Source organism: Rattus norvegicus, chromosome 6 (assembly GCF_021556685.1).
Source record: "Rattus norvegicus strain SHRSP/BbbUtx chromosome 6, alternate assembly SHRSP_T2T, whole genome shotgun sequence".
NCBI lineage: Eukaryota > Metazoa > Chordata > Mammalia > Rodentia > Muridae > Rattus > Rattus norvegicus.
The window spans coordinates 103,103,817-103,124,007 of NC_141539.1; the positions used below are offsets into that span (position 1 = coordinate 103,103,817).

Below are 20,191 nucleotides of genomic sequence, written 5' to 3' on the forward strand. Positions count from 1 at the left end.
ATGTGAGGTTAGTTGCACTGCACGGATGTGAGGTTAGTTGCAAAAGCAAAAGAGGTAACCAAGGGAGAATTTTCTGATTGTATGTAGAGCCTCTCAGATAGTCCTGTCTGTTCCCTTGAAGATGCTGTGAATTACAGGTTAATGGTATAAGCTCTTTGCCATGGAGGCCTCCTGGTAGCTAATGAGTACCTTCAGGGGTTGACTAAGCCGTGTTTCTGAACTATCATGGACAGATGAGTGTTAAGATATCCACAAAACGTTCATTCAGTCAGGGCCATCTTCACCAACACACAGTCCACCAGGTTCCTAACTACACCTGTGTCAAAATTTCCCCTTGATTGAGCTAGTCAAAAGACTAAAGGAGACAGAAAGTAGTCAAAAGTTAAGCTGGAGAATTTCATTATTAAAAGAAAGGGACCTTTCTCTTATAGCGGCTCAATGCATGCCATCATGGAGATCATGGTGGAAAGAAAACACCTAAGAATAAACAGTGTTGGTATTTATGTCTCCAAGTCAACCAAGGAAAGGGATTGAATAATGACAGTCAAGCAAGGACCATCCTGTCAGATGCTAGACAGATGGACACACACAGAACAAAGTCAGGTTGGTGGCGTACTGCAGACAGGTTTAGGCTATAAACGTATAAGTTTCTACCTTACCTTGCTCTAGAGCTCAAAAAGAAATGGCTAGTATGATCAGCACATCTCTGGATCACTAACATTTGCAGAAGATAAATTATTTTGAATGTAGGGGCTGATTAGTTAATAAAAGAGGTGTCTTTAAGACCAGCAGGACCTCATCTTGCAGCCTCAAAGCTTTGCTCCTCTGACAAGAGGTCCTTGTTAATGACCTATGAGACACTAAAGATAGAACCCACTTTAAACCCACAGCAGCCATTTTGACCTAGACGTGAACCTGTGTATTTCAGAGCTCCCATTAAGAATTACGTTCATGAGAAGAGGGACAGAGCTCTATCCCACATGTTTGAGGGAGTTGGAAAGAATGCCCCCCAATAACACAGAGGAACTGCAAAGAAAGGGCAGGGAGAGAACCAAAGACCAATTTAACCAATCTTTCTTAGGAAGCAGGGTTCTTAGGCAAGACAGAGCTCTAGTCACCTCCCATGCTGTTGTGTCCTCTGCATGGTAGAGAATATGGCTCTCCCTCACGTGGTCTACAGAGGAACCTCATCCTAGGGCATCTAACAGTTGACCACCCTGGAGTGGTCTGGATCCATTCATGTACTAACAGCAGGGCACAGGACTCATTCTCAGAGAAGGGGCATTGCCTCCTGCTGGCCACTCCTTATTCTCTAAACCACAATAATGCATCGTTTATCAATAAATATAGAATTCATTTGCATGTTCTATTACTGGGGTCTTGACAAGTCGACCCCAGCAGCGCTAGATGCAATGTCATTAAGCAAATTACTACATTATAGCTCCAAAAGCCAGAGCACTGACACTTGAGAAAAACTGAACTTTCCTATAAGTCAAGCTGTATTGAAGCCAGGACCCTCGGCATTTCAGGCTATGACTTTATTTGAAAATAAGTCTTTGAAGGCGATACAATCAAGTTAACATGGCGTCATCGAAGTTGGTCCTAATCTAAGGTGTAGAGCCCATCAAAAAGAAGAAATGCAAAGGCACACATTCACGAAGGGGAAGGGAAGTCATCGCATGAATTTTGTGAGATTTTTTGCGAGCTAGAAAATGACTTTTTTAAAATGCTAGCAAACCACAAGAAACTGTGAGGTGGGCCCACAATAGATCCCCATAGGCCTCCGAGGGCATAAACCCTGTCAGCACCTTTATCTCAGACTTCTAGCCTCTCCAAGTGTGGGGCATTATCATCAAACTGCTGACTAAGCCACTCGGTGATGCTCTTTCTGTTGTAGCCTCAGGAAACCACTGTCCTCAGCTTGAAGTCCTGGGCCAGTATCTACTGCAGCCACTTTACCCAACGTTTTCAGGAAAGAGTCTTGAGTTTCCACCTGGAAAAAGGATGTGGATTTCAGTGCTAATTGTATGACGAGGGTCGTATTTACAGGCCCAGAGTGTAGTGTTGTAGTTAACCCCCAGTTGTGCCTGCCAGCCCCATGCTCCCCCCAAAAGACTCAGACTCAAATTATATTTACAGATACCATGGTCCTATAGCTAGGCTCTACTCTGACTAGATCAGACTACAGAGAACCCGTTTATTTTACCTTACATTGTGCCACATGGCTGGTTACTGTGCTCAGGGATCAAATGCCCATCTCTTCCCTCTTTTCTAGCTCCACTCACTACCTTCTTCTCTCCCAGAATTCTGTCTCTTCCTGATGTCCCATTTTTATTTCCTGCCTAAACCATAGACAAAGGCTTTCTGATTGATAGGCAAGACATTCATACAACACGAGATACTCTCTCTGTGGTTTAGTTTCCTGGCTGTGGTATGGGGAGTGCATTCATTTTGGCATTGTTATGGCCAGAATACCTGGAAGAAGTAATTTAAATAAGCAAATATTAATTTTGCCTCCATTTCAGAGGGGTTTTGGTACATCACAGGAGTGGAAAGAGGGCAGAGAATCAGACACTTCACATGGTGGAGTACCAGGAAACAGGACAGGCCCAAACCAAGGTATAGTTGACATGTGACACTGAAAGGCCTCTGCCTGGCTATCTACTTCTTCCAGCTAGGTCCCACCTTCTAAAGATCTCACAACCTCCCAGTATAGTACAACCATCAGGGAAACACGTACTCAAAATGAACTGTAGTTGGCAAGGGGAGTTTGATGGTTTCCATATGCTTGGCCCAGGGAGTGGCACTATTAGAAGGTGTGGCCTTGTTGGAGTAGGTGTGTCACTGTGGGGGTGGGCTTGGAGACCCTCCTCCTAGCTGCCTGAGGATGCTCAGTCTGTTCCTGGCTTCCTTCGGGTGAAGATGTAGAACTCAGCTCCTCCTGCACCATGCCTGCCTGGATGCTGCCATGCTCCTGCCTTGATGACAGTGAACTGAACCTCTGAACCTGTAAGCCAGCCCCAATTAAATGTTGTCCTTATAAGACTTGCATTGGTCATGGTGCCTGTTCACAGCAATAAGATCCTAACTAAGACAGGGAGCATCTTAAATTTGGATGGTAAGAAGGAGGATGAATAAGATCCTTTGTGTGTGCCTTATCAAATTGACTTACAGCAGCCCTTAGAATCTTCTGGGTAGATAGATTCCCCCACCACTCTACACCTGACCTGAGAGCCCTGCTTACCTCATCCAGTAGGAGTCGTATGATAACTGATTGAGGTATGGTATCTCTCACACACTGTGTCCCATGGCCTTGAGAACAGCATCCTCACACTTCAGCTTTGGGATGGCTCGTTGCCCTGATGATGTAGTATCTTGGATGAGCAGAAAAAGAAAGGAACATGTTCTGTGTAAACACACAATGGGAAAGTTACTATCTGTGAACCAAATGACCTTCCAAATATTAAACCTTTATAATGTCTTTCTCTACTGATGGGTTAGGGGTGGGAGTGAGGCAATCTCACCTTTCATTATTACTTTACACTCTTTTCCTGAACAACCTCTTCCTCTTCTTCATCCACCTCCTTCCCATTCCCCTCTTCCTCTTACTCCTTCTCCCACCCCCTCTCCTTCCTACACTTCATAGACTTGGAGCTGGCAGACCTGTCTGCTATAGCCTTTGCCAGCCAATAGAAACGTATGTTCCTTTCTGAAATGTCAAAATGGCTAATCCTAAAACCTTTGAAGTTGGAGGCTATGATTGTTCTTCTTGGGACTTATTCTATCCTGAAAATTTCCCAGAGTCTAATAGTTCTGAGTGCTTGTGAGTTTTGGACATTGTTCTAGTATACAGAGAGTCTTCCCAACAATGGTGATGGACAAGAGGCAAGGATTTTGTCATAAGGACTTGAACACAGTGTAACAAGTAAAGTCCTACATTGATCTAAAAGGGTCTTCTATACATTACCATGATTGATTTTGTTTACAATGTGATGGTATATCCAGGACAATTTTACTCCTAATTTTAATTTAAGAATCAAAATCAGAGAGATTAAATGATTTGAAACCCAGAATGAACATATTTCAGGACTGTACCATCTCTCTGATAACTCAACAAATTGTTTAATCTCTTCCATGGAGGTATTACCATATATAAATAGCTCTTTAATAACCATCAAGAGTCACAAAATAGTAGGGTTAGACAACTGGGCTGAGGTTGCACTGATTAATGACCATATTTAATAATGCTTTAAACTATGTCCAAAAAGCTTTTCCCCAAAGTATCAGGATGCTGTATATCTAATGTCCCCTATTTAAGTGAAACAGTTTGTTATAATTTATGCCTAGTTCATGGGCTCTTCTCGCCTTATCAGAGAGGAATCAGGAAAATTAAAGAAAGAAGTAGATTCATTTTGTGCATGTAAAATGGCTTGGATAAGGACCTGTTTACTCCACACTTACCCACAGGCAAGCTGGGCTTTCGGGGTCACTGCTTTTCTTTCTAGTTGACATGCCTGTGAACATGTCCTGTTGTCAAACTCACCAGGAAAACAACAAATATGCCACTACCAGGAGGTAGCCTCTCTTTAACCCTTTCTAGGAAATAAAGAGGCCATGTGTGCAGCATATTATTGACACTTGTTTTCATTCTTTGATGCTGGACTTTTCTGATACTTTGTCAAGAAGAAACAATGGGTTTTACTTTATTCTTAATCTTCCTCTGGATCAATCTGAATGTACTGGCAGTTCAAAATAGTAAAGGCTTGTCATAGGAGAGCATTCAGCCTAGGATGAGAGACGCATATTCATACTGCCTCCTGCTTGTGGTGAGTCATCCAGCTGGGTTCCGAGTGGGCAAACAATGAAAGCTCACCTCCAGAGGTGCAGCCGTGTGCCAGTGTGGAATGGTACTGAGGCACACATTTGCTCCCTGAATCGCTGAGAAGATTAAGAAGTGGGCAGGCTACTATCCTTCTCTGCTCTTGACGGGCATTACCGGAATCATTTGCCAAAAGGACAGAGTGAAGATTTCAAATAAGCCTTTCAGGTTGAAGAGGTGCAAAACTCATCCAATTATAGACTGAAAGGCACCAGGGTGATTGCTGCTGGGCAGGCCTCCCACGTCCCCGGATCACTCTTCCTGTGGCTGTCCACCCACTCCACTGCAAAGTACAGCCATTTATCAAGTGCCATGGTACACCTGTGAGACTCGAATACTCAGAAATTTTTTAGGCCCATGTTGTCAGACTTGTCCTCACACCCATCGCCTTGAACATCCTGTGCTCCTTAAAATGTATGATTGCCTGTATGATTCCATATTCGAATCTGACAGACACTTCCAACATTTCACTCAAACCTCCTCTACCTAATGTCTAAATGCTAGGGTTTCTGAAAGAACTGTCCTGCAAACACACACACACACACACACACACACACACACACACACACACACACACACACAGAATTAATTTTTAAGAAAATAACTGATGCTGTCAAGATGGCTCAGTGGTTAAGAGCTCTGACTGCTCTTCCAGAGGTCGAGTTCAATTCCCAGCAACCACATGGTGGCTCACAACCATCTGTAATGGGATCTGATACCCTCTTCTGGTGTGTCTAAAGATGGCTACAGTGTACTCATATACTTACTTAAAATAAGTAAATCTTAAAAGAAAGAAAGAAAGAAAGAAAGAAAGAAAGAAAGAAAGAAAGAAAGAAAGAAAGAAAGAAAGAAAATAACGGACAAATCCAGAATCTTTAGAGAAAACCAGCAAGATATAAATCTAGGGGGAAACTGACAATTTAATGTTAAACCTAAAGGTGACCTGGAGACTTTTCTATGATCCACTGTATTCTAAACTCACCACTAAGTAGATGAACACACAAGGAAAATAGGAAAGTAACATGCAGCACATCAGTGGTACCGTTCTCAATTCCTGACTGAAAGGCACCTTCTTTACCTACAGTTTATAGGCTTAAATGTTAATCTCACCTAGCAAGAAACAAACAAACCCCAGGCGGACACAAAGCAACATTTACACCAACGTTGGCATAGTCTGATATTTAGGCACAGTGACCCAGTTAAATGGAAAGATGAAATCAACTCTCACAGGCCCTGAGGTGCTGCATCCTCAAAGAAAGGTGAAGAGAAAGAAGGCACCCATCCACATACAGGGATGGAAACTCGACTCTTCTCAATGCCCAACCAGCATAGGGCACTCGGGAGTTAAGTTTCCCCTCGTGTTTTCCAGAAGCAAATATGTTCTGTCCATAAGGAGGATGAAATAGTGACCAAAATCTAAGGGAAGTAACACACAATACAAACAGACACAAGTAGGATCTGAATAACAGAGTTATATTAAATGTGGCCAAGGGAATAAAGTTAAAATGTAAGAATTTTGGTAGAATCTAAATTGCTTAGAAAGAATCAAATAAAAGAGATAAAAGTATAGTTTCCAAAATTAAGGTCTCAGTGAAGTGCTTTAATAGCAAACTAAAAATGGAAGGAGAGAGAAAAATGGTAAATTAAAAGCTAAATCTCTAGGATACTGTTGTAACCAGAGGCACAGAAATAAAAAGAATAAAAATTCAGAACAAAGTATGAGAGATAAACAAAGCCTGGTGGGGGAAAAACAACCTCTATTATATATGAAAGTCGCTGTTTCAAAACACGAGGCTTTAGAAAGGTCAGAGGCAATATTTGAAGAGATATTGGCCAAACATCTTAAAAACTGATTTAATGAGTCCTGTGAACTTCAAGTGCAACAGGAGAAAGAGAAATTTAATAGGCAGATCATTGTAAAACAATTGAAAGGCAAGAGGAAATATTTATAATGGTTGGGAGAGGCTTTATTACTTTTACAGAAACAATTAAGATACATGGCTTACAAATCAAAGAAGCCAAAACACAGTGGAATCTTTTATTAAGGGTATTGAGAGGAAATAATTATCCCATGTTAGTATATAATACGTGCTCTGGGAGGGGAAATTATCCTTTAAAGCTAAAGGAAAATAAATGTTTTCAGATGAATACAATTTTTCAAGAAATACTACACTAAGAAAAAGTACTAAAAAGCATTTGGGAAGGGTAAGTATGGTGTGTGTGTGTGTGTGTGTGTGTGTGTGTGTGTGTGTGTGTGTGTGTGTGTGTGCAGTAGATACATCTGTGTATTCACATGAAGTCCAGAGGAGAACATCTGGTGTCTTCCTCTGTAGCCCTCTGCCTTGAGATAAGGTCAAGTTCACTGTTAGGGTTACACTGGCTCCTCCTCAAACTCCCAGGATTCACCTCTCTCTGTCCCCTTCCCACTCCAATGCTGGGCTTCCTGGCATGTGTGGCCACACAGTGCTTTTTGACAGGGATACTGGGGATTCAAATATGGGTGTGATTCTTGCCTGATAATCACTGTTACCTACTGAGCCATCTCTTTACCTCGTGAAGAGCATTTTTTAAGCAGAAAGGAAATGATCCCGTGTGAAAACCTAAGGAAAAAAAATAGGAATGTGCAATGAAAGGTTATATGAGATAAATGTAAAACATGCTAAATGTCCAAAGCCACAGCAACAATATCCTCTGTGGTTTAAAACAGAGAATCATGGTGTACGACAGAGGAGCACACCATTCCACAGCAAAGTAAGAAGCTTGTTCCAAAATTTAATTCCATACACTCCTCCTTTAATTTGGAAAGCAATCATCTGGGCTGGGGGGTATAGTTAAATTGCAGAATATATGCTTAGCATATATGAAGTCTTGAGCTTCATACGAACACACACACACACACGCGCGCGCGCGCGCACACACACACACACACACACACACACACATGGCAGCATCATTTGCAAAAGTGTCAGCTGAAATAAACAGTAAACACAGCGATGTAGTTGATTTCAATTCTGCTTCAAGCTTCTGAGATCATTAACTGAAAACAGTACGTAGAACAGCTGCTTGTCCACGAATCATGCTTTGAGGGATGCTATTCTAAGATTTGCTTTACTGAGTATGAGGGGAAAATTCTAATACAAATTAGACTTTGATACTTTGGCACACATAATCTAATCCTTAGGGTAAATAATAAAAGAACAGGAAGATAATGTTTAACTATGGATCAGGTACAATAATCCAAAGGCAAAGAAAGAAGCAATTTTTAAAAAGAACAAAGACCACATGAGACAAGTAGACAATAGTAAGATGGTAGGCAGATGGAGGCATACTTACATCAACAACCTCCTTCTGTGTAAATAACGCAGTTGATTAAAATAGATTTCATAATAGATGGCTATATACGTATAAGCACACACACATATACTGATTAATATATACTGATTAAAGAGATATATTCGAATATAATATATTAAGATTGAAGGTAAGATATAGAAGATATGAAAATACTAGCCAAAAAATATTAGCTATTTGACTAACAGATAAATAAGACTTTAGAGGAAAATAAACTTGAGGAGAAACCTAATGAAAATATCAATAACAGATACTATGCTAAATTTAGAACTATGACAAATTTGTTTGTATCTCTTAAAATTGCTTCTTAATACATAAGGCAAGATAAACAGAACTGAGGGCTGGACATGGTAGCACCCCTGTAACGCCAGCACTCAGGAGGCAGAGACAGAGGGGTCACCACAGTTAGGAGGCCTGGCTGGTCTGTATAACAAGCTCCAGGCCACGTAGGGCTACAAATATTTTGTGGACAACCCCCCTAAAATATTCAAATCCATAACTATAATAGGAAAATTCAATATACCTGTCTCATAGCTAGAACACATGGCCACAAAAGTTAGTAGAGGCCAGGAATGGTGGTTCATTCCTTTAACCTCAGCACTTATAAAAAGTCAGTACAGGCAAAGACGTAGCAATTAACAGATGTTCCATGGTTTAATAAATATATATGTATATATAATGTATAAATATTATATATTAAGCGAATGGTTTTACATGTAAATATTTATACATATAAAATTATATTTAATGGCTATAGAATATATATATTCTTTTTAAGAAGACATGAACATTTATAAAAACTGCAATAGTTGGAACTGTGAAGGAACCCTCAACATATTTTTGAAAGATTAAGATTGTAAAAGAGTAGATTCTTTACTCCCCGTTGTAGTAAGTTAGATAAATTTAAAAAATGAGATCATTATGTTTTAATATTATGAATTAAATATATAAATGTCAATAGCTAAAGAAGAAAATACATATATATTTTCTTCTTTGACTTACTGATATTTAAATATTTAATATATTTATATATTTACATATTATAGATTTATATATTATATAGTTGACTTATATATTTATATATTTAAAGTATACATGAACATACATGTCTTATAAGTATATATATAAATATGTATTCCATATTTGGGCTGAAGTGTCTAATCCTAAATATACAGTAGAAACCAGAAAAGGCTGAAAGTCTGAAAATCAGTGAACTAAATAGTCATTTTAAGAAATGTGTGACAAAATTTTTCTAGGAATATATAACACACACATCTACTCACTCCAGATAGGACACCCAGGATAGATCAAAGTATGGTTATTACCCAAGTTTAACTTGGTGAACCATTGAGTCTTACTGGAGTTAATTATAGAATATGCTGATAGGTTATTTACTGGAGCAGAAATGACTCAAAGACAGCTGTATCATCAAGCCCACCCCAGCATGGTGACAGCTCAGAAAAACTGAGAACCAGGAACACACTGCACAGCCTACAGGAAGCTCAAAGGTTGGAGGGCATCCTTTTCAGGTAACTCAGCTGGTCTGAACCTCTTCTAAACAGCGCAGCTGGTTTTGCTTCCCCTAGACAGCTGATCTGGTCTCAGAGTCTTCTTGGCAGTTTGGCTTGTCTGAGAGGGAAGGGCCTTGTGAACCTGGTCAGTTTCAAGGACTTTCTGAAGCTATTTTAAGTTGTTCACCTCCCTGCCTAAAGGGCTTCCCAATTGGACAGAGTGTTACAATCTCAGCGTATACTCCTATACAAGTTAAAATGTAAACAGACCATTGAGCCCAAGTAAATAATAAAAATATGTATTAACTTTTTAAAAAGTAAAAGTTTAATAGAAGGCACCATTGAAGAAATAGTTGGTTTATTGGAAGAAAACAATGTTGATAAATGCAGGTGTTACATCTCTGAAGGGAAAAGCTTCCTCAGTGGAAATATTGCAGCCCTGAAGGGGAAGGTTTCCCCAGTAAAGGTGTTACAGCTCTGAGGGAGAAGGTATCCTGGCAAGGTATTTAGGATCTAAGGAATACTATAAAGTGATACCATACAACAAACCTCACACAGATTTATTGGGGGAAAACACAGGAGAGTGCTGACTCTGCTAGGGCAAGAAGCAGCAAGTAACTGAGCAGGAGACAGGCTTATGTAGGGTTTCTTGGGGGAGGAGTTTTCCAAGGCGGCGCTTTTCAGTGTGGAGATTGGTGGGATTTCAAGTCTTGAGCTTGGAGCAAGCTCAGGGATTGGTGGGATTTTGAGCTCAGGGACTGCTGTGATTTCAAGGTCAGGGGTTGGTGGGTTTTCGAGCATTGGGACTGGTGGGTATTTGGGCTCAGGAATTGGTGGGTTTGGTAGGTTTTCAAATCTGGAGTGGACTCAGAGCTTTTACCCTACGATAAAGTCCTTCAGGAAAACGTACAAACAATGCTAGGAATGAAAAAGATCATCACTGGACATTTCAGAAGTATTGGAAGATAAGATGTTACAAAAACTAGATACATAAAGCATATCCATACATGAACAAAACTAAAATTAAATTTAAAAGTAATTCACTGTTTAGAACCTTCCCTTAAAACACACTTCAGGTCCAGACAGCTTTCCTATGAAGTCTATAAAAGTTTCCAAGAAGAAATAAGGCCATAGTTGCCCTATTTCGTTTTCTCTCTTCCAAAAGAATGTACAGTCAATACTCCGTTATTGTTGAAATGGAGTGAATAAATGAATGAATAGTTTATATTTGCCTCTGGTTCTAACGGCAGGTACAGCGTTTCCAGTGCATTCCTTCTAACAGTCTTCTACTTTTTATTTTTAAGAACAGAGTCTCATGTAGCCCAAACTAGTCTGTCCTAAAACTCCTGATGCTCCCCACTCTGTCTTCTAAATCGCGTCCTGGGATTATAGGCATGGGCCATCGTGCCCAGCATGCATTCAGACATTAAACCCTCACTGCTAGTAATTGGCACCATAAATAGTTGCTTTCATATAACCTTGAGCTTCCCAAAATTTGGCAAACTAGTGAATGCATGCTGTCTCCCTTATATCTTTGCAATTAATTGTAACTCCTAAAAACCACTATCTATTGACACTAGCATTTGCTACACATGGGGCTTATGGGACATTATTGCAAACAGGCATGAAGGCAACCAAAGGCAATTTATCCAGAGTTAAAAGCTTTAATTCGGTTAGAAATACCATTTTCTTGCTGAGCAGACTTCAAAGTCAAGCAAAAAACTCCATTTTCGTGGTAAGCAAATAAGGTTTCTGAAATAAAATGTGCAGTCAGTGATATTTATTTACAAGTGCCCTGTGACCACCTTTTAATAAATGCTAAGGAAAGGTGATTTCAAAGCCACTTGCACAACTGGGGCAATTGCTCCATTAGAAGATTAGCTTTGCGCAGTGACTCTAACAGTATGGCCTTTACTACTCTTGCAACTAATCTTCAACTCCAGAGTGAATCAAAACTAACTTGGCTATGCCTTTACATCTTGTTTTCTCTATCTGCAAAACTTATCTACTAATCCTATGTGAAAACAGAATCTATAGAGACCTCACATTCTTAATATATGTCAATAATCAGGTTATCTCCCTCATTAGCCAAGAAAAAGAAGAAATAAAACATCCTCTTTTTTAATTGGTTAAGAGACATGGCCAAATTTTGTACTATACTGGAACCAGGTCAATGCCAGAGTATGAGAGTATTGTTATTTTTAGTATTAAACTAGCATAAAAATAACAAACAAAAGGGTAGTGAAACCCTGTCTTGCAGGAGCGATCAATCACTGTCTGCATCCCTATTTGAAAAAAGGCAAGAGGAGCCTACAGAGGTAGCAGAGAGTGGTTAGAAAGGACACCTGTAGACTCTGGAAGCAGTAAGGAATGAAGAGGGCATCCATCAGGGCCTTGTATTTTTGTAATCTTAAGTTCGAACCCCAGCTATGTCATATATAATTGTGAGACTCTAGACAAGTTACCAACCCTTGCTTGCCCTTGGTCTCTTCACCTACCAAAAGAGAGTAAGTTCCCTCTCAAAAGTTTCCATGAGACATTACGCAGTAACTATAGAAATCATCTGACCCACAAGAGTAACCCAGCAGAAATTAGATGGTAGCCATTCACTGGACTCTTCCTTAGTAAAAAACGAAGAAAAGTGCTGTGGAGTTGGTTCGGTGGGTAAAGTGCTTGCTGTAGAGGTGTAAGGATCGAGTTTGGATCCTTGGCACTCACGATGACAGCTGGGTACAGCAGCTCCAGGGCTATGAGGACAGTGACAGCAGATCCCAGAGGTTGCTGACCCACCAGCCTCAGGTGAAACTGTGAGCTCCAGGTTCTGTGAGAGAAAAGCAAACAACAAACAAACAAAAAAATACCCAAATTGGATCTTTGGCTCCAAATTGGAGCCCACCCTCCCACACACGTGTGCATGCACATGATGAAGAAAAGAGAAAGAAGTACAAATAAAGCATATTCTTAAATGTTAATATCCCTCTTGGGGACATTTAATACATCCAGGGAACCTAAAAACCATCCAAAGAGAAATGAGTTCAGCAGATGTATGGCTGGTCCCCAGGACTTTATGTCATATTCCCCAAACAGCATCATCTAATAAACCAAACGTTATCAACTCTGTATCACAATGAAAATAATTTTTAGAACCCTGTGGGAAAAGATAGAAGAGAAGAGGGGGAAGGAGAGAAGAAAAAGAGAAAAAAACAAATAACCAGCTTCATCTGGATGAGTGCTTCCAGAAACAACAATATGGAACTGTTTTTTTTCCTATATGCCATAGAAAGGTGAAGACCATGTCTACTTTGCCACCTCCTGTATACCCAGAATGTAACATAGTATCTACACTCAGAGATGCCTACTAAGTGACAGCTTTGCCACAGGCTGTATACCCAGAATGTAACATAGTATTTAAACTCAGAGATGCTTACTAAGTGACTGTTTGCCACCTCCTGTATACCCAGAATGTAACATAGTATCTAAACTCAGAGATGCTAAGTGACTGTTTGCCACCTCCTGTATACCCAGAATGTAACATAGTATCTAAACTCAGAGATGCTTACTAAGTGACTGTTTGCCACCTCCTGTATACCCAGAATGTAACATAGTATCTAAACTCAGAGATACTTAATAAGTGACTACTTTGCCACCTCCTGTATACCCAGAATGTAACATAGTATCTAAACTCAGAGATGCCTACTAAGTGACTGCTGAAAGCACCAATGAGTAAGTGAGTGCATGCTGTACATAACTTCAGAGTCGTAAATATTCAGTCTGTAACCAAGAACTTAGAAACACAAAGAACATCTAAGCATTAACTCTGAAAACCAGCAACCCCATTTCTAGATGTAAGTGACCTGGATCCACTCAGTAGTCATCACTGAACCACCTCTCTGACACACAAATAACATGATTTGTGGGTCCTATGAAGTGGCCTCACCCTCGGGTCTCACTCTGCCCGTGCTTTCCACTGTCTTACAGCACAGCCTCTGGTGCTAGCCATCCACATTCAGAAAGGCCTGCTTAGAGACTTCATTGCATACAAAAGGAAAATCAAAAGCAGATCTGAGCAACTGGGAATCCATCAATCTAGTGTCTGCTCTCATTACTCTGGGTGGAGGGTGCCTAAGCTTATTATTCAGTTTCCCGAGAGGACAGGAGGTGCATGGTAAAATTGAACACAGTGTATATAGATGGGGTAAGGATAAGTCAGCAGCTGATGGCGTGCTCTTGGTTACCAACCTCAACAGTTTACATATCAATTAGTATGACGACTTAATTGAAACAGTATAAGAGTATCTTATCTATTTTTTTCAGCCAATGGAAACAGTTCAAATGCCCCATCAAACATAGAAAGGTTATATTAACTTTGCTGGTTGAGTCTCAGGAACCTGTGTTTTTAGGGAAGGGGTATAACTCAGTGTAAAGCACATGCAAAGTCCTGAGTTCAGCACAGGAAACCAACAAGAATCCCCTTTTTTAAAAAAAAAGGTGCAAATCTGTGTTTGGAGCCTTCTTCTTAAATGATTTTCATAAACACAGATGTGAGGTTAGAAGTTAATCATGGGGGGTAAAGAGATGGCTCAATGGTTGGTCAAGGGTTGTTGCTTCCCTCTCAAGGACTGGAGTTTGTTTTCCAGTACTCACAGCAGGAGCCTCAGAACTGCCTGTAACCCCAGTTCCAGGGGATCTGACATCTTCTTCTGGCCCCCATGAACACCGGCACGCATGTGCACAGACCCTCACAGAGACGCATGTATGCATGGTTTGATGCCTGACTGTGCACACAGCAAGGACCCTGCTCCTCCATATCTACCTGCCCTTCTTCTGAGGCAAGGTTTCCCTTCTTAAACTAATGAGGATTATGAAGAACAATCTCATCTCCTGAGCAGCTACCAGCCATCAAAACAGAAGTGATTTAAGGGTGGTAATTACATTACGGAAGTTTATACATCATTTGTGCATCATGCAGGAAAATATATAGTCTATTACCGCTGTTATTAAACCCCGAAGACTCACTGGGCAAGAATATAAAGTTCAACCAGTTGTTTGGGCAATTAACTCACTCTTTCCCATTCGGCCTTCATTTGATTCTCTTTCTCATAGGCAACAAGAATGTAGTAGGAAGGGGCTACTGAAAGGTGATGCCAATTATTTGCCAAAAGTAATTATCATTTTGTAATCACATTAATATCTAATTTGCTGCCAGTAGATCATTAAAGTGCCAATTATACATCTCTGCTTTAATGTATTCATAAAAAACAATCATGCATTTATTGCCTTTATAATTCCTGAGATAATTATACAACAGGCTGGAGGTATATTTCTTCAGTGACTTAGCCAACTTAACAATCACACTGAAGGCTCCTATGGTTAGGAAATTAACGTACCAGAACCAACTCATTAGGGCTAAAACTAATTGTTCTCTGCTACTTCCTATGAAGGTCCATAGGGCCATTCCATAGAATGCAGTTGTAAGGAAAGAAGACTTTGCCACACTGTTGTGAAAACATTGGAATTTTGGACTGGAAAAGCCATTAGGTTGATCTATAGGCTGTTGTTGGAAGATAAGAATGCTGTTAAAATGCAGACAATGGAACCATGGCTTGTGACGTGTCAGAGGTAAGCAAGGACTTGAAGGTCATTTATGAAATATCTTATACTAGGAATGTGGTTGCTGGTCAGTTGGGGATGAAGAATCAGCTGTGATTAACAAGAGATAAACATAGCTGACACGAAATCTTCTGGGAAGTGTCTTGTCAGCATTAGCACACAAAATCTGTGGTCTGATACACAGCAAGACTGCACCTGAAGCCGGTGACTGAATTTGATAATGCATGAGAGTTTCTCACTTGATACTGTTGTTGGGAGCTTGAAGTCTACAGGATTCAGGGGGTCATGAAAGAAACTGAGACATGCTACCATGTGGCAGGATCAGAATCTCCCCCAGAGACCAGAAGAGGCCATGAGTGAAGGAGCAAACTTAGTTGAAATGGAGACCCAGAATACTGGAGGTGCCAGGACCATGGGACATCTGCCAATGATGATAGTGAGTGTCATGGGACATCTGCCAAAGGCAGTGGTAGGTTTAGAGTGGAGCTGGCCCAAACCTGCTGCAAATGACAGAGCTGAGGACATGGGGTCACCTAAAACCCTTTCAACCCCCAAAGAGCACAAGTGTTAGACACTGAGCTACAGGATTTGATTTACACCGCTGAATTTTGGATTGCTTTAATTTGATTGTTTCTGTGTCCTAGTTCTTCCTTTTTGGAATAAGAAAGAACTTAACTTAGATATTTTTAATAGGAGCCAAATGTTAAGAAACTGGATATTTTAAAGATACACTGAAATTTTAAAGCACTGGGATTTTTAAAAATTGTGGGGCTTTACAAATTGTGAGGATGTCTCAGTCCCACTTGGGAGGGAGAAAAAAGCAACCACAACGGGGGAGGGAGACAGGTGGGAGGGAGGAAGGGACAGGAAAGGGAAAGTGGATGGGGGTTGGGGAAGAGGAGAACATCATCTGGTATTGGGTGGGGGAAAAGGACTGAAGCCCTGAGGGCCAGCAGAAAGAATGAAAACAAGCAACCTTGGGAGGAAGGAGGTTGGGGGGGGGGGACTCTCCAGAATGTATGACCTGGGAAGTGAGAGACTCTCGGGACTCAAAGGAGAGGACCCTAGATGAAATGTCCTACAGTGGGGAGAGGGAACTTAGTGAACCCACCTCCAACAGAAAGACAGGGCATCAAGAGAGGATGGGGTTGCTATCTCACAGTCAAAGCTCTGACCCATAATCCTTTCTGTCTGAAAGAAATGCAGGTATGGAAATGGAGAGGAGCCTGAGGAAAAGAAGGTCCAGCAACAGACCTAAAGTGGGATCCAGCTCAAGGGGAGGCCCTAAGACCTGACACCATTACTGAGGCTATGGGGCACTCACAAAAAGGGACCTACCATGACTGCTCTCCAAAAGACACAACAAGCAGCTGAAAGAGTCAGATGCAGATATGTGTACCCAACCAATGAACAGAAGCTGCTGACCTCTCTGGTTGAATTAGGGAAAAGTGGAGGAAGCTGAGGAGGAGGGCAACCCTGTAGGAGGACCAGCAGTCTCAATTAACCTGGACCCCTGATATCTCTCAGACACTGGATCACCAACCAGGCAGCATACATGAACTGATATGAGGCCTCTTACACATATACAGCAGAGGACTCCCATGTCTGGGTTCAGTCAGAGAAGATGAACCTAACCCTCAAGAGACTGGAGGCCCCAGGAAGTTTGGAGGTCTGGTGGGGTGGGTGGGGTGGGGATATCCCTGTGGGGACATAAGGGGTGGGGAGAAGGTATGGGATGTAGAACTGTCAGGTGGTGGATTGGGAGGGGAATAAAATATGGAGTGCAAAAATTAATTAATTTTTAATTAATTTTAATTAATTAAAATTTTTAATATAAAAAGTTGGATGGTATTCCTATTATGATATTAACACTGGACAATAGGGCACAAACAAGGAATGAAAAGGTATGGCTTATAGTGATGTATTTGTGTGTCAAGTTGGCAAGGGGTAGTTAGGCTAGTTAGTGCTTATTGTCAACTCAACATAACCTAGAGTTGCCTGGAAAGAGGCAACCTCTTCCTCCATCAGAGTTGTCCCCATCAGACTGTCCTATGAGTATCTGTGGGACAAATTCTTGATTGTTGATTGACAGAGGAAGGTTCATCCCCCTGTGGGCTGTGCCACTTTCTAACAGGTGGCCATTGGTTGTATAAGAAAGTCAATTGAGTATGACCCAAAACCAACGCACCAATCAGCAGTTCCTTTACAGTTTCCTTTTTAGCTCCTGCCTGAGCTCATATCTTGAGGTCTTTGGAGATGGATTTGACCTGGAAATGTAAGATGAAACAAATCATTTCCTCCCCTAAGTTGTTTGTTTTCAGGATGGCCAATCACAGCAACAGAAAACAAATCAGACTGCAAGTCTATTCCTTTTTCTCCATTCTTTCCAAGGTGGGAGTTGCATAGAAAGAATTTTTTTCCTCAGAATAGGAAGATGATTTCCAGGTTGGTTAACAGATCACATATTCTCTGAAGAGCAAAGCAAGGCTACATTTCTAGGCTACCAACAAGTAATATTTATCTTAGTACAACTCATCCCCTGGGGACGGAAACAAGGGTTCTCTGCAATTTAGGGGGCACCAGAGGGGCGGAGGGTACAGAATGGATGTACGTTTGCAGGACATGGTTTTACTGTAAAATTCTGTGAGCTCTCAAATCATATATCTCCTTTTTAACATAGATATAGAAATCCTGAGAAACAGGATTTATCTAAGGAGTTTTAGTCTAGATTTTCTGCCCTCTCTACTTTACATATATATATAAAAAAAGTTTCAATTCAATTGAAGTGTCTTTTCCTATTATAAAAGTATGACATTACATGTCTTTTTGTTCTCTCACTTCTAAAATTGCCATATTAAAACTGAAAAGTGGTATCAAGCTTCGTGTATCACAGGAGAAAGGCATGCTGGTGTATTGCAGCTGCAATATCTCCTCAGGTAGGATTCTACACAAGTTCCTTCTCCACTGTTACAATCCTGTGAGGCTCCCTTAATCGGTCCTTGTGCTGTTCTAGCATAACATTGGCCCATAGGACAATTCATGCCACATTCTGTCTTTATAAATAAAGTTTTATTGGAACATGACCACACCCATTTGTTCATTTATTAGCTATACCTACTCTTCCCTGTTATTATAAAGTTGAGTAGATACAACAAAGCCCAAAATGTTTAGCATCTGACCCATTTAAGAAAAAGTTTGTCAATGACTTATGCAGCCTTTCTACAGCAGGTGAGCATGGGAATAGTTTAGCGGCCTGGGGCACTAATTGCTTTGAGTTATAAATATCCCCTCAGTTCTAATAATGTGCTTGGCAGCCCAGCTCCTTTACCTGCATGTACTATGCACTACCACCCCTCTCCAACAATGCTCCCTGCAACCTCAGACCCCCTCAGACTCCACTGCATGCGGCCACATGTACACCCCTCTCTGAACACTAGTTAAGTTCCTCTGCCCCTAACAACAATCAAATTTAAACAGTTCTTATTCAAATACATTCCTAATTCTGATTTGTCTAGAACTGGTTTAGGATGCATGTGCAGGGAGGCAACTGTGTCCTTCAAGTGAGCTTTTAGGGAGAACCCTTTGTTTACACATTATGCCTGTGCATGATCGAGCATGCACATGATTAAAGTCAAATGCATTATGGTAAGAGACAGGAACAGTAAGAAAAATGAATATATGGCTTAAGGATCCATCAAAATAGAGAACTAGCCAAATAATTTCTTTTATCAGTCAACCCCCCTCCCCTTTTTTTTGAACAATGTAAAAAGAAACCTCAGGTTGCAATCTATGGCTCCACTCACTCAAGTGACCCACTATCAACCATGACAGTCTGTCCCTCTCTAAGCTGCCCTATTATTCCATTTCAAACAAAGATTTTTGCTATCTGGCAAGTTTGTGTGAGCCTTTATTTCAAGCCCCAAATCACGAGGCCAAGAACCTGAAATACCTGGCCCACACACTGCCCACCAGTAACATAGCTGTTGGACTTTTGTTTCACTTGTTTGCTTATTAATCTAACTAAACGGAAAGTCTTCTTCCCCAGAGAGAACAGCATTTGATATTTTTCTTGTTTCATTTGCTTTGTTTTGTGGATACAGTGTTTCTCTGTACAGCCAGGCTGGCCCGGAACTCACTATGTAAACCAGACTTGTCTCAAACTTTGCAGTGTGATCCATCCTACTGCCTCAACCTCTGGGATTATAGGGCAGTATGACACAACCACACCCAGATAATTCTTACCTTGCTTAATAATTTTTAATTCTTTTTCTTCTATCTTCATTATTGTTTCTAAATTATAGTGTCTTGGTTGAGTGTAGCAGTAATCTGAGCACTGAGGAGACTGAGGCAGGAAGATTATGAACTCAGAGTTAGTCTGGGGTATATATATAATGAGAGTAAAAAATAAAAACAAAGAATTTTTTAGCACTGAATAAATATTTCATGCATCTTCTCCCAGGTAACTTTGAGAAAGATTTCTCTCAGAGAAACTAAAAAAAAAAATCATAATAAGTTTTTGTTCTGGAGCTTTCTTCCTTCCTTCCTTCCTTCCTTCCTTCCTTCCTTTCTTTTTCTCCTTCTTCTTTTTTTTAGATATATTTCTTTACTTACATTTCAAATGTTATTCCCTTTCCCGGTTTCCTGTCCATAAGCCCCCATCCCCACCCCCTCCCCCATACGGATATTCCCTACCACTTACCCCCCTGGAGCTGTGTTTCTTAACATGTAGATTTCAGCCATCAAAAAACACATATTTCCAATGGTCTTAGGAACTGGGACACCTTGTCTCTATAAAGTTACAGTTATAAAGTAGCAAGGAAATAATTTTATGGTTCGGAGT

General features: G+C 40.7%; 1 long non-coding RNA gene across 1 annotated transcript in view; it reads right to left on the minus strand.

The window, feature by feature from the left end:
• Positions 1 to 10,934: 10,934 nt before the first annotated feature.
• The window catches only part of LOC148005332 (uncharacterized), a 103,703-nt gene continuing 94,446 nt past the window's right edge, over positions 10,935 to 20,191 (minus strand). The window contains exon 4 of the long non-coding RNA XR_015623154.1: positions 10,935 to 12,562. This is a non-coding gene — a long non-coding RNA (uncharacterized LOC148005332). The remainder of the gene's footprint in view (positions 12,563 to 20,191) is intronic.